The following is a 15,670-nucleotide window of genomic DNA, read 5'->3' on the forward strand; positions in this document are numbered from 1 at the left end:
GTCGCTTCTGCAACCATGCAGTTGAAACCTCCGCTCACCTGCCTTGTCATTGTGAAATTCTTGCATTTGCAAGGCACTACTTCTTCGAACGTTACCATTAAATTCTACATCAGATATGGGACTCTAATCCCAAAAAGGTCGTTAATCTATTTGACTATGCGATACTAAATTGGGGCACAGCATAACTACCAACCAACCCTACTCCATCAATAAGTACGGGTACCTCGTAATCTGTATACAGTAATCAGGGCTCTCACAAAAGACAATCAATATGACGGTCGCAGTGGCTCTCTTAGTCTCAATGCCTTTTAGGCATACAATAAAAAAAATCATAAATAATTTGGAAGTAGAATTCAATAAGCTCGAGTGTTGTAAACCATTCTTTCATGAACGGTGCTCGTCATGACATCTCGAATTGAACAAACGATTTAAAAAATTAAATATTGTTGAAAACTGCAAACTAAGGTTTGTATCCCCAATTATCCGGACTCCTTCAGATTGGTGCAATATTCAAACTATTGTCGAATTCGTTTTTACGGCAGGACTATCCCGTCCCGGAATACGCTTTGCAGCTGAAAAAAAAAACACTTTCCGAGCAGTTGCAATTGTGTGCGTAATACCAGAGGTAACTGTCACTTTTGTTTTGGTCATTATCGCCATTGTATTTTATCGCATTTGTGCTACTGTACGAAAAATTTGCCAATTTACTGAAAAATGACAAAATAACAAAATAAAATTCAACCTGATGTTTGACACGCGAAGAACGATAATCAAAGCAAACCGGTTTTGACACATTTTTTTTTTTGATTTTGACACATACGTGTGAATGTGTTGGTGTCTTCAAAACTGCACTCTGTTTCTTGCGCGGACTGCCCGGGACAGAAATAGGGTAGTCCGGGATAGTCCGGAAAATGTAAAAAAAACAGTGATAGGACAAAGTGTAGTCCGCGGGGTTGCTACTCTCTCAAAACCACAGTGCACGATGTGTTGAAAAGGTTTTCTAAACGTTTAAGTGTCAAAAGGAAACCAAGAAGTGACTAAAATAATGGTGAAAAAGATTTTGGAGAGGAATCCGAAACTCTCTATCCGAGCTGTGGCAGGGTTCATTCAGGAATCGAAAAAGCGTTCCGGTTTGAAGTACCGAACGCGACGATAAGCAGGATTTAACGGCAAATTACGTGCCAGACAATGGCATTGCGATTTTTTGTCAAAATTTTTATGCGTCGTGGAAGTCACAACTTTCGTGATCGGCTTCCGTGATCGGCTTGTTACAATGGCCAGGGATGAGAACGGTATTTTAGAACAAAATGGTAGCTAAATTCCCCAAGAAGTATGTATCTTGTTTGGCAAGCAGTTTGTACCTGTGGCAGAAAGAGCTAATCTTTTATCACAATCGAAAACTAAATTTACCAGAAGGAGTGTTTTTTTCTGGAGAAACCATGATGATAATCCTTTGGTTTGGCCTGATTTGGCATGATATCACTATGCTAATACCGTGATGGCGTGGTGCAAAGCCAATAATGTCAATATTGTACCAAATTGGTTGCCAATTCCCCTAACTGTCCACAGCTGCACTTAATCGAAAGATATTGGGCTTTGATAAGTGGACAATTTTCAAGAAAAAATTAGGATGTCAAAGAAGACAAACAGTTACATCAAATCTGGACCAGAGCTGCCAGCAAGATCACCGAGGAGACTGTACAAAACCTAATGGGTGGAGTGGAGCGCAAAGTACGAGATTTTTACATCAACGGAGAATAATGAATTTGTAAACCATATCCCATGACTATGAAATAAATAATCATGTAAGAAAAACAATGCTTTGTGAATGTTTCGTCACATTTTTGGGTGTACGGATCGTTGCGGATACAAGCCTAATAAACACAATACTGATCAGCATCCACACAATCTCAACATGTCCTAGCTAGCTACATTAAAGTGCGGAATGGAGAAGATACTATGGTATACTAATTGCGTCATCATAATTTCAAAAAAGTAATCAACAAGATTATTCTAGAGAACATAATACCGAATTATCGGACATCGGCAAAATTTATTCATAAAAAATATCATACAAGACTTGAATATTCTAAACTGTACAAAAAAAGACATAGATTTATTATAAAAGCATGAGCATGACTTCAACGATTAAGCTAACAATTATAAGAAAACTTGTAGCACTAGAATGATGCAAGGAATAATATAAAAATGAAAAATTTGGCACTTTGAAAAGTCGTTTTTATTAGTTTAATACTCTAATCAAACTCTAATATTTATTTAGGCCCAACCGCAAAGCATAACGGGGCCGAATATCTTTTGGAGTAGGGAAAAGCCAGCTTGAGTAGAGCCTGTATCCCGACTGCTCCTCCTCAAACAGGCATAAAAACCCTGTCATCTGTTCTCTTTTATAAATACAATTTAAAAATACATATCATTTAAACCTACGGCTAACAATAACAATAACAATTAAAGTTCTTCTCTGTATGAGTAAATATCAATTCTAAATACTATTTGTTAAGGTGTGATGGTTCCTTATCTCTTAGAAATCAAAACTTATATCTATGTCCGGTGGATCATGTCTCTCAGAAAGAAGCGATGATTCACGTGTCTCTAAAAATATCAATAAGAGAAAGAAAAAAGGACAGAATTAGTGTGAAACTTTTTGATGCAGGTTGTGTTGGAAAAATAAGAAAAAGGAGCAAGGGGATAATCAGTTTGATGATTTGAAATGACCACTAGAATCATATATCATCATCGGAATCGATTATTTTTTTGAAATTCAAAATTGCTAAAATTTTTACCTTTGTACAGATAAAAATTTCCTGCATTTTTCCATCCAGAATTTTCACTAAAACTCATGTGACAACTTCATGTTTTTACATAAAAAGTTTGACGTGTTCTTTACAATATAATAGTTAAATAAATAAAAAATGGTTCGTAAAATGATTCGTAGACGAATATATTATGGTTTAGAAAAAAAATTCCATTAACCATTTTGCGAGCGATTTAGTCTTTGGTGAATAGTGAACTTTAAATCCTCTATGATAACATAATGGAGGGAAAAAGAAAAAATAAATAAGATGCTAATGTATTCTACTATCTATCATTTCATTTTCCGATCGCATAAGCACGGCTCGAATTACATATGAAAAATCATCCCTCTCGTAATAAATTAGTAAACCGTGAAGTATTTGCACTATCCGACGCAGCCACTCGGAATACTTTAATCGCCTTTCGAGTGGAGAGCGCTTTTTTCATCTTGGCAGCCGACAACATTTGTTCAGTCACTTCAAGTTCAGCAGCCGGTGAACATCGTTATCAGTGCAGTGGACGCACAAACTCATCGTCACGTTGTGAGAAAACATTACAGTGCAGTGCTCCTACAATACCTGTTTGTTGATCAATTTTGATTTTGAACAGTCAGATGATTGCTGCTTGATGTACCTATATGGTCCTCTAATGAAATAATTGATTCCGTAAATAGCGACAAGAAATAAAGAAACAAACGTGAGTACACATCTGAAATGTATAACTTATAATGTAAATAATAGAATCTCCGCATCGAATGGAACGCTTTACGACTTGGTGTTTATTTTATATTTTAGGGATAGCTGCGTTGTGGATAAATTTGAATCAATTTTCACTATCAATTTCACAGCGAAGTTCATAACTAATTTACACTCGTCTGGAGTCATAAGGAATTTTAACGAAATTCATGAAAATTTCAGTTTTCAATGGTCGAGACTGTTATTCATTGCAGTTAGAGACAGGTGGAATGCAAACAAAACTTTAGTGTTCTCTTCTTCCACGCACGCTTGCGTATTGATCATCTCTAACTCGAATCGAACCTCAACTTACATGTGAACGGTAAATGAAACAGACATCAACACCTTTTGCTACAGTGTTAAATAGATATTACGATGCTATGATTGACGGTAAGCTGAAGTTTATTTAAATCAAAGTTATGGGTATATCAATCCGTTCCATGATTTGAATACTTCACGTTCTTCAAAAAAACGTATCTTTGCTTCACGAAAAAGTCTTACTTACTCTACTTTTATAACGGCAGGTCGTTAATGAGCTCCTCCAACATTCGTGCCAAGTGGCCAACCGGCACTGTAGGCTGCCGTATTTTACCAGCTTGATGATATCCGCATGATTGTATACTTGGTACACCTTTGGGTTCATACGCCTGCGCCACACTCCATTCTCCAGTTTTTTTTTTTTTTTTTTACTCTCGCTTATTTTCCGTTGGTCTAGTTCCGCCACTGTTGTGAATTCTCCAGTTTTCCGCCAAGCATTTAACGCAGGACCCTACACTCAAAGACTCCAAACGTTCGGCCTCCTGTATCGACCAACACTGATGGCTGTAAAGTACCACCGGGAGAATCAGCATCCTGTAGTGCGCAAATTTTGTACGGACATGCATACTGCGCGATCTCAGCAGGCTACGTAAACCGGAGAAGGTTCAGTTTGCAGCTACTCCTTATCTTTGTACTTCGCGGCTAACATCGTTTTCACACGTCACGAGTATATCATGGTACACAAATGCATCGACTGCTTGAAATACACCTACCTCTACCACAATCTCGGTACATACCAAGATTCAACGAATTTTCATATTCTTTACTAACCACCTTTGTACTTTGTTTCGGTAGAGTTGATGTTAACTTACCACGGCTGGCCAGAGTGTTGTTTATCATAGAAACCAAAGTTTTTGTCCGCAGTTACAACTACTTTGCTCAATCGGAAACTTTCTTGCGAAGTTATCGGCAAAAACAACTTCAAGCATGCTAAGGACGTCACTTTGACCAGTGGCATTACACCCTGTTCAATAAACTCAGAGACAATTTCGACATTCCATATTGATATGTAAATATCACACATTTATTTTCTGAGGATTACTTTAAGAAGTGATTTTCAAAGTGAACATCTACAATAGATGTTTTGGAATAGCTTCACCTACTTCAAACGCTAGCTGTCGCTAGCGGCACGACCAGTTTCATTGGGTATTTTATCCCAGATTTTCTGGACAACTGCTCCAAGTTGCAGATCTTATAATCAGCATACCTCGACATCATGTAAGACCAGTCCATTGGTCCGTTGGGCTCAGATGTGGGGTGCTTGGCGGCCATTCATTTTGATCCAGAAAATCCGTCAAATTGTCTCTACACTAGCCTTGAACCAAGCAATATGCGCTGGTGCACCATTTTACTGGAACACATAGTGGTCATGTCCAAACATTTTTTGATGATTCGGGGCAAACTTAGTGGAGGCTTACCTCGCTTGCAAACTGCAAGCTCTTAAACAATCACTGAAGCTGAACTCTGGAATCGAGATACACTCCTTTGGGATTACGAAATATTCTCTTTTGCTGCTGTCCACAATCGATTATTTTGTGCATTGTGTGACTGCTCGACGACAAATAGTTTATCATAAAAACAAACTTGTGTTGTGACTCTAGCACTACTCTAACAAACCCTTTTTTTTGAAAGGACATGGAAACACCGTGAACTTTACCCTTCGTGTAGGCCTTACATCCGAGATCAATTTCAATTTATTAATTTACCTAGTAGAGTAAAGGCGAACCTTTTTAATTTGCTACCTGCGCGTTACTTAGTTTTTCACAACAATTAACTTAACTAACAATAACCTTAACTAGTAACATAAATTTCAGTTCCAATATTCGAGACAGCCCCGTTTAAAAACTGTTTCAGAAGTTGAGCGTTTAACAGCAGAAGGTATCGAGTTATAATTAATCACACCTCTAACAAACAGTGAATTGGAATAGCAAGTCGAGTTGTTAAGAGGAATTATCAGGTTCTGCACGCGGCGCCCTTGGGATGGCAACAGTTTTTCGAATAGTACCGATGGGGATTGCTTGCTGATAAGTTTGCGCAAGAACATGCATGAGCGGTGCGCGTAAAAGTTAACCAGCGAACAGCCGATCAGATTTCTCTGCAACTGACTTACGTGGGCGTAACGGTTCAATCCATAAACAAAGCGTACACAAGAATTCAGCGTGACTCGTAGCTAATACATGGAGCCTGCACTTGGTTTTACGTGAAGTAGCTCGCCAAACATGAAATGAGGTAACATCAACGCTATGAACAGTTTCAGGCGTGTGGCGGTGGGAGCAGAGGAAGTAGAACCGTATAGCGATCGTAGGCTTGCGTAAATTTTACCGCATTGCTGGTTTATCAGCTTGTCCCATTTCAGATCGGTCTGGAAAATGAAACCGAGATTTTTCGCACTCTCCGTCCACTCAATAGCTTGCCCATCCATAGTAACAGGTGGTAAAGGATTGGTTTGGGCTGTGTTGCTTCTACGGCGACCCTTCAACAACATTGCTTTGCTCTTCGATTGGTTGACGAAAAGCTGATTCCGTTGAGACCATTCTATAATTCTTGTGAGATCTTCATTCATCATCATAATAAGTTCACGGGAACAGGGACCAAGCTGACGAATATACAGTTGAACGTCATCTGCATACATTTGTATTGAGCAATACCTGAGTACGGAAGACAAATCGTTAACATAACAACAGAAGAGCAGAGGTCCAAGCACCGAACCTTGAGGAACTCCAGAGGTTGAGTAGCCCACTCCGGACTGCTGATCCCCGCAGAAAACAGTTTGTGATCGTTCCATCAAATATGACTCGATTAGGTTAACAGCGGCAAAGTAAAATTGAGTTTCTAGCTTCGAGCAAAGTCTTCGATGAGGGAAAGTGTCAAAGGCTTTAGAAAATTCCAGCAGCAACAATATGGCCGTACCCTTTTTGTCAAGTTTCTTTGCCAAATCATCGTAGACACGAACCGCTGCTGTTTGAATGCTTTGCCCTTTACGAAAATCTGCCTGATAATCTGATAGCAGGTTATTTTCCGTGATAAAGGATGACATCTGTTGCTTCAACAGTTTCTAATTGGCCGTAGGTTTGATAAAGCATTAAGGTGGGTTTTTTTGCGCAGTGGAAAAATCTTAGCGTGCTTCCAGCATGAAGGAAAACAGGATGTGTCAATGATGCGGTTGAACAGATGTGTAATATGCTGGACGACCAACGGCAGAATTATTTTCACGAATTTGATCGGCAGACCATCCAGACCGGTTGCGTGTGATGTAATACTACATATTGCGTTCACTACCTCCCAGGACTCCACTGGACGGAAAGAAAAGCTATAGGGTAAGTCTGGTAACGATCTTCTACGCTTACTGTTGTTATCGTTTTGAATGTAGCTCGACAAAAACGTGCGATTTACATCATCAGGGTGAAACTCACACACAGTTGATGGTTTATTTCTACCCACTCCAATACTCTTAAACCGTTTCCAAAGAACATCAGACGGGGTCCGGTTGTCCAAAAGCTGATTCAAATAATTCGATTTCGACGGCTCTACCATCGTATTAGCGCGATTTCTCAGGACAGCATATCGTTGACGCGCTTCAACCTTGGTTTCTCTCGGTGCTTTGATCCAGTCAGTATACGCCAGATCACGTTCCAGCATAGCCTTCCGAATTTCGCTACTGTACCATAAGTTAGACGATTTGTTTGCCCTGCATGTGCAAAGCGGAATGCAATCTTCATGAATCTGCTTTAAATGAGAGTTGAAGAAATTAACCAGCTCGTTTGGATTTTGAATCGCGTTGAAAGCATTCCAAGGAACAGAAAGTATAGCGTTTTGTAGTGTATAGGGATTAAAATGGACGTAATCTCGATACATGTCGATCCTTCGAACAGGTGTCGCATCAAAGCCCAGAGAGCCAAAAATGAGGTCGTGGTGCGATAACGCAGGAAAGCCTACCTGGTTGAAACGCAGAACTCTATCACAACAACTAGTAATAAAGAGATCTAGCTGTGAGCAACCATCTCTATGAAAAAACGTTGGTTCTTCACCGATAGAGGACATGGCAAAGCTTTCTAGCATGGACTGGAATTGCGCCTGTCTCCTACTTGACTGGGTCGAATCAACGTTGAAGTCCCCAATAAGCAGAATATTTTCATACTTAGCAGCAAAATCAGCCAATTTTTCGCCAAGAAAGCAAGACACATCATTCTCCGGGGGATTATACACAGCCACGAGCAGCACTTTTTCATCGTCTAGTCGAAACTCAACTGCCAGACATTCAGTTTTGTCCTCTGATGAAACTTACAAATGTGTGCTGAAAACCGTAGTACAGGGCAGGTGTTGCTTGTAATAAATTATAATTCCACCTCCACGACGATAACCGCGATCATTACGAATAAAGTTAAAACCTAGGATGGCGATGCTACGATCACTATATATTCCTTGCCGAAGGCACAGAACGGAAGGTCATCTGTGATTTGAAAACTGCTGAGTGCTCAGTGAATTTTGCAGCGCTCCCTTGTGGTGGAAAGAACGCATTTTACACGGAAAATAAATAGAATTTATACTTCTTTTATTGACATCTGTCATACACACTGGTATAAATCTGCCAAGCGAAAACACTACAGGTGCACTCTTTTAATGCGGTTATGTGTTTATTCTATATTATTACTTTTAAGAGCCAGTTCGCGAGAGGCGCAACCGCATGTTGTTTTGATACTCTTCGATTGGGCTGAAATTTTCAGCGTTTGTTTGTCTATTCAAGGTAGGAAGTTTTGCAAAATTTCAATTTTTTTCATTGAGGTTGAGTGGGGTAAAACGGTCCTTGAAAATGATATGTCCAAAAACGTCCAAAATCTAAAAAGTGCAATAACTCCTGCTAGACTTGATGGATTTTTCTGAAAATTTGTGGTTTTATTCTACACTAAGAGTACTTCAAAATGCATGGTCACAATACATGGCAAAGAGGCAAATTGACGAAAAAACGCATTTTTCTTTTAAAAATTGTCAATTTTCAGGGTCATACAACTCTTTTCAACATCGCTAGAAAAAATATCTGAATATGGCGTTCTGGATTATCACTGTACCTTACCAGAACTACCTACTTTACCAGAAGATGCGCAGTTTGGGGTAAATCGTTCCTTGAAGATTTTGTTTTCGAAAAAAGCCGTCAAAATCACCAAAACTGCAAGAACTTGGGTTAGACTTGATAGATTTACTGAAAAATTTAGATTATTACTCTAAGTTAATACGAACTGAAGAGAAAGATGACAAAAGTGACAAATAGATTTACATAACGAAAAAAAAAATTACTTGAAAAATACTTGGCGATTCTCGGGGTGCTATTTTCTTCACAGAAAAGGTTCAGAACCCGAAGCTAGCATTGTATAAAACAACTACAGAGTTTTTATTTGGCATAATATCCAGATGCATCTTTTGGAAACTGACTAAAAAGGACTAAAGTTTTCCTTGACTTCAGTCAAAGCATCAACCTTTTCTGTAGAGGAAATAGCACTCCGAAAATCGCCAAGTATTTTTCAAGAATTTTTTTATTTTTCGTTATGTAAATCTATTTGTCACTTTTGTCAGCTTGTCCTTAAGTTCGTATTAACTTAGAGTAATAATCTAAATTTTCAGTAAATCTATCAAGTCTAACCCAAGTTCTTGCAGTTCTGATGCTTTTGACGGCTTTTTTCAAAAAAAAAATCTTTGAGGAAGTAGGTAGTTCTGCTAAGGTACAGTGATAATCCAAATTTTCAATAACATCTATTAAGTCTAGCAGGAACTATAGTTATTTGAGTGATTTTGACGGTTTTTTGAAAAAAACCTTCTAGGGCCGTTTTACCCTATTTGGCACACTTTTCTTATACATGACATCAAAGATCTTGAGTTGCTCTACAAAACGCCATATTCAGATATTTTTTCTAGCGATGTTGAAAAGAGTTGGATGACCCTGAAAATTGACAATTTTTAAAAGAAAAATGCGTTTTTTCGTCAATTTGCCTCTTTGCCATGTATTTTGACCATGCATTTTGAAGTACTCTTAGTGTAGAATAATACCAAAAATTTTTAGAAAAATCCATCAAGCCTAGCAGGAGTTATTGCACTTTTTAAATTTTGGACGTTTTTGGACATATCATTTTCAAGGACCGTTTTACCCCACTCAACCTCAATGAAAAAAATTGAAATTTTGCAAAACTTCCTACCTTGAATAGACAAACAAACACTGAAAATATAAGCCCAATCGGAGAACATCAAAACAACGTTCCTCAAAAAGGCGGTTGCGGCTCTCGCGAACTGGCTCTTATATTCTCTCAAGTTTCTCAGCAATACTGGTTATCACAAGCATTTGAAAGATGTTTTATATTACACTTTTGACGTATGAGTACGAATAATATAATCGATCTGGAAATTTGCAAATTTTTACTACTGAAAGGTACGGGGATGAAAGCAATATTTAAATTGCGTCCGTCACGAAAAGTGATTAGGATTCGAATGCTTATTGAATCTGCGATCTCGATCCGTCCCAGATGGTCTCGAGGTATGATGTTAGCCTACCAAGCCAGTTGTCGTAGGTTTGCGTCTCGGCTCAGAAGAGACTGTTAGTGTTAGACTGACACTGTCAGTAGGATCGTGGTGCTAGCCCCGCAATTGTCCTGTACACTCAAACAGTTGGATGCGAAGTCGGTGTATAACAGAATGTCGAGTTCCGATTTAGAATGTAGTAGCAAGGCTTTGCTGTGCTTTAGAATCTGCGACTTACATAGTATCGCTGCACCAGAGAGATTGCATATGCTATTTGCTAAATCCTTTGTACTACCATTGAAAAGAAGATATTGGTTACATCCACATAATGTGAAAGATCATTCTAAGACTTTTTTTTTTGTTCACACAACATTTATTTGACACGGCACAATACAAATTAATGTTTTACGGAGCCAATCAACTCTAATGCCTTATGGTCTAGAATATCTTATAATCTAAAGGCAAATCCTTTACCCTCGCTGCCGACTACGAGCTGAAACTAAATCTAATACTAAAACTAACTTGGTTTTTTTTTTTTGTTTCGCTGTTAAATTGGCACCTTGATGCTCTTCAAGTATGTAGCTATAAACATGTAGCATGTATGGCAAGTTTCGCTGAGCGAGAATATCACGAACTGGCACATAGGGCTGTATTCCTCGGGCTCTGAGGGTATCCAAAAGTAGAGATCTGGGGCCGCAGAATTCAGCACACACCCAAACCACGTGTTCAATGTCTTGATACCCCAATCCACAAACGCAATGATTACTGCTCGCCAGCCCAATACGCTGGAGATGTGCATCTAGCCCGTAGTGGTTGGACATAATCCGAGACATCATGCGAATGAAATCTCGTCCTACATCCAACCCCCGAAACCAAAGTTTGGTGGGAACCTTGGGGATGATGCTGTGTAGCCACCTCCCCAGTTCTCCCTTATCCCACGAGGCCTGCCAGTTGACAAGTGTACTCTGACGTGAAAATTTTAAAAATCCATTGTAGGCAATTGGTCTGTCATAAATATCACCGTTTGTTGCGCCCACCTTAGCCAAAGTGTCCGCTTTCTCATTGCCCGGAATGGAACAATGAGAAGGGACCCACACTAAGGTAATCTGAGAAGATTTTTCGGATAAAGCACTCAGATGTTCCCGTATTTTCCCCAGGAAATACGAAGAGTGCCTTACATCCTTCATCGATCGGAGAGCCCCAATAGAACTGAGACTGTCCGTAAAGATGAAGTAATGGTCCGTGGGCATTGTTTCAATAATCCCTAAGGTATACTAAATTGCAGCCAATTCTGCGACGTAAACAGAAGCAGGATTATCGAGCTTGTAGGAGGCGGTAAAATTATTGTTGAAGATACCGAAGCCAGTGGACCCGTTGAGAAGTGATCCATCAGTATAAAACGCATTGTCGCAGTTGATGTTTCTATATTTGTTATAAAATATTTTAGGGATCTGTTGCACGCGTAAATGACCAGGGATTCCACGAGTTTCTTCCATCATGGATGTATCGTAAAACACAGTAGAAACAGAAGTATCTAATAAGTTGACACGATTGGAGGTGTATGAGGAAGGATTTATACTTTGAGACATGTGATTGAAATACACAGTCATGAAACGGGTTTGAGAATTAAGTTCAACTAGCCCATCGAATATATCGTTGTTTGGAAAAGCCTTATGAGGTCTCCTGGGTGGGCGCCCCATCGATCCAGCAATTTTCCGGAGAAAATTCACTCTTTGTTGACATTTTTTCATCAAATACCGAACGTGACATCCCCAGGTGCCTTTCGAATCGAACCAGAAACCAAGATATTTAGATACCAAAACCTGAGAAATCGTTTCACCCATTAACTGTAAGTGGAGCTGAGCAGGCTCACGCTTCCTAGAAAAAACTACTGTCTCAGTCTTCTCCGGAGAGAATTCGATACCTAGCTGTAATGCCCAAGCAGACAAGTTGTCCAAGGTATCTTGCAATGGTCCTTGCAAATCGGCAGCTTTGGCTCCTGTAACAGAGACCACGCTGTCGTCTGCAAGTTGTCTTATCGTGCATAAATTTGCCAGACATGCGTCAATGTCATTCACATAAAAATTGTAAAGAAGAGGGCTTAAGCATGAGCCCTGGGGAAGACCAATGTAGCTAATACGAAAAGTTGCCAAATACAAAAAGTTGCCATGCGTAAAATGCATATGCTTTTCGGACAACAAATTATGCAAAAAATTGTTCAAAATTAGTGAAAATCCTTGTCGGTGGAGTTTGCCCGAAAGAATGTCAATAGAAACGGAATCAAAAGCCCCCTTAATGTTCAAGAACACAGATGCCATTTGTTCTTTGCGAGCATAGGCTAGCTGAATATCTGTAGAAAGCAACGCAAGACAGTCATTCGTTCCTTTGGCACGGCGGAAGCCAAATTGAGTATCTGATAGTAGACCGTTTGATTCGACCCAATGGTCTAAACGACGGAGTATCATTTTCTCCATCAATTTCCGGATACAGGATAGCATTGCAATCGGCCTATAAGAGTTGTGATCAGAAGCTGGTTTTCCCGGTTTTTGGATGGCGATCACCTTCACTTGCCTCCAATCCTGCGGTACAATATTTTGCTCCAGGAACTTATTGAACAAGTTCAACAAGCGCCTCTTGGCATTGCCGGGTAGATTCTTCAACAAGTTGAATTTGATTCTATCTAACCCAGGTGCGTTACTGTTACAGGACAGGAGGGCAACTGGAAATTCTGCCATCGTAAAAGGTGATTCTATCGCGTCGTGACCCGGAGACGTATCGCGAACAAAGTTTTGCGCAGGAACAGAGTCCGGACATACTTTCCTGGCAAAATCAAATATCTACCGACTTGAAGACTCCTCGCTTTCGTTGACCGTTATACGATTTCGCATTCTTCGGGCTGTGTTACAAAGAGTGTTCATCGATGTCTCCCTCGACGTCTCGTTTACGAACCGGCGCCAATATCCACGTTTCTTTGCTCGGACCAAGCTTTTGAAATTGGTCTCAAGCTCCAAATACCGCTTAAAGTCGTCGGGTTGACCTTTCACCAAAAAGAAGGCCTTAAACGCGTCGGATTTTTCCGTGTAGACATCGGAGCACTCTTTGTCCCACCACGGAGTGGGAGGCCGTTCTTTGATCGTCACGCCGGGATATTTCTTCGTTTGGGCTTGCAACGCGGCGTCGATAATCAAGCCCGCGAGGAGGTTGTATTCTTCAAGTGGTGGGTGATGTTGAATCGACTCGACAGCTTCTGATATCATTTCCTCGTATAATTTCCAATCGATATTCCGTGTGAGGTCATACGGAATATCAACTGATCGCGTGCGAGTTGAACCATTATCAATTGAAATTTGAATAGGCAAATGATCGCTACCGTGGGGATCAAGGACTACCTTCCATATGCAATTCAACCGTAGCGATGTTGAACATAAAGATAAATCGTGTCGTATCCCCGTTGTTTAATATTGTCGTGTCGAAGTCGTCGCAGAGGTTATAGGTCAAAGAGGAACGGTTATCATTAGAAGGGGAACCCCAAGCCACGCCGTAAAAGTTAAAATCTCCCAAAATCAAACGTGGCGAGGGAAGAAGTTCTATTAAATCAAAAAGCAGCCGTTGCCCAACCTGTGCTCTGGGAGGAACATATATTGAGGCAATACAAAGCTCTTTACCTTGTATTGTCATTTGACATGCGACAGCTTCGACGCCTGGGACCGTGGGGAGGTTAATACGATAGAAGGAATAGCACTTCTTAATCCCTAGAAGTACTCCTCCGTAAGGGGTGTCTCGGTCGAGGCGAATTATATTAAAATCATGGAAGCTAAGATCTACATTTGAAGTGAGCCAAGTTTCACAGAGGGAAAATGCATCGCATTTATGCTTATTAATCAAAATTTTAAATGAAACAATTTTGGAGATGATACTTCTACAATTCCACTGTAAAAAAGAGATAGAATCCTTCATCTCAGCCGATGAATTAGCCATCGAAGGATACGATCGCTGCAAGGAGGGGCCATTTAGCAGTCAACTGCTTCAAAAACTTTTTAACTGTTGGTAGAAATGCCAGCAGAAGACTTTTAAGAGGATCAGTTATGTTGAAATTTTCAAAAATCCAGTCCACAATATCTGAAAACTTCAGCAGTCCAGATTCTGGCTGAATCTTGGACGTAAAAGAAGGAACAGTTGGGCTTTTTGATGTTCCTGGAAGTGCCGGAAACTCCTTACTTATATTCAGTTTTGCCAATCCCGGAGGAGTTTGCTTCGGATTTTCTACAGCACTTTTTTGTTTCTTAGTATCAGTCACTTCAGATGGAGACCTTCTCTGTCCTTTCCTAGGAAGCCTAGGAGAAGAAAGGTTTTTCCTCTTCCTACATTTCCCGGGTTCAACAAAAGAAGATTCCCCAACTGAATCGTCAAAATCAGACTCATCGGATGGCAAGACCTCGAAGAGATTCGGGGAAACCAGTTTGGTGGCAGCGGCCTCTTTGAGCATTTCTGCGAAGGTGCGCTTAGAGCGCTCTTTCAGAGACCGCTTGATCTTGTCTTGGCGCTGTTTGTACGCGGGACATGCAGACAGCTCATGCGGAGTCTGCCCACAATAAAGGCACTTTTCAGCACCCTTATTACAGGCGTCATCCGTATGTTGCTCTCCGCACTTGCCACAACGTGCTTTATTGCCACAGTGGGAGGCCGTATGGCCCAACTGTTTGCACTTGAGGCAATTCATTACCTGCGGTACAAACAAGCGCACGGGTAGACGCACTTTGTCCACGAGCACATAGCTCGGCAGAGCAGACCCGGCGAAAGTCACGCGAAAAGAGTCTGAAGGGGTGTAAGTTTTTACACCCTTGTCGAGCGATACTGAATGTTATTGCTTACATTCAAGTATCTTGGCAGGTTCAAGGCTAGAATCCTTGAAAAGGCCTTTTCCAGCCTTCAACAGGTCCTCGACAGTCAGACTCGATTCGCTGACCACACCGTCAATCTCAACTACGCGAGCTGGAATGTACACGTGGTACTCCCGCTGAAGAGCTCACAAGCAGCAATCTCGTTTGCTTGCTTGAGGCCGGACACCAAAACACGCAGCTTATTCGGGCGTACTTTGGTAATTTCAGTCACGGCTGTAAACCGTGCCAGATCTTTACATATTTGCATTGTGTTCAATGCTTTCACTTTCGGCCGGAAAAATACAGCCCCAATACCAACTTTGCCCTCCGGATACTGCTTAAGCCGATGGGTAGCTTCCTGCGGGGTTCCATTCTTAACCCTTGGAACTTTGTATCCGGGAGGGCTAGGCGGTAGAACGAGCG

General features: G+C 40.6%; 1 protein-coding gene across 6 annotated transcripts in view; it reads left to right on the top strand.

Moving 5' to 3' along the window:
- Nucleotides 1–3,268: 3,268 nt before the first annotated feature.
- LOC129725573 (SPRY domain-containing SOCS box protein 3) overlaps nucleotides 3,269–15,670 on the top strand; it is a 76,582-nt gene continuing 64,180 nt past the window's right edge. For 2 of the 6 annotated variants that reach the window (XM_055681573.1, XM_055681574.1), the window contains exons 1-2: nucleotides 3,269–3,507; nucleotides 3,606–3,867. The gene's annotated coding sequence lies outside the window, so the exon portion shown is untranslated. Of the gene's footprint in view, nucleotides 3,508–3,605; nucleotides 3,868–6,857; nucleotides 7,181–15,670 lie in introns of those variants that run through there. The other 4 variants (XM_055681576.1, XM_055681575.1, XM_055681570.1 and 1 more) reach the window with 2 other exon arrangements.

Source organism: Wyeomyia smithii, chromosome 2 (assembly GCF_029784165.1).
Source record: "Wyeomyia smithii strain HCP4-BCI-WySm-NY-G18 chromosome 2, ASM2978416v1, whole genome shotgun sequence".
Taxonomy (NCBI): Eukaryota; Metazoa; Arthropoda; class Insecta; order Diptera; family Culicidae; genus Wyeomyia; species Wyeomyia smithii.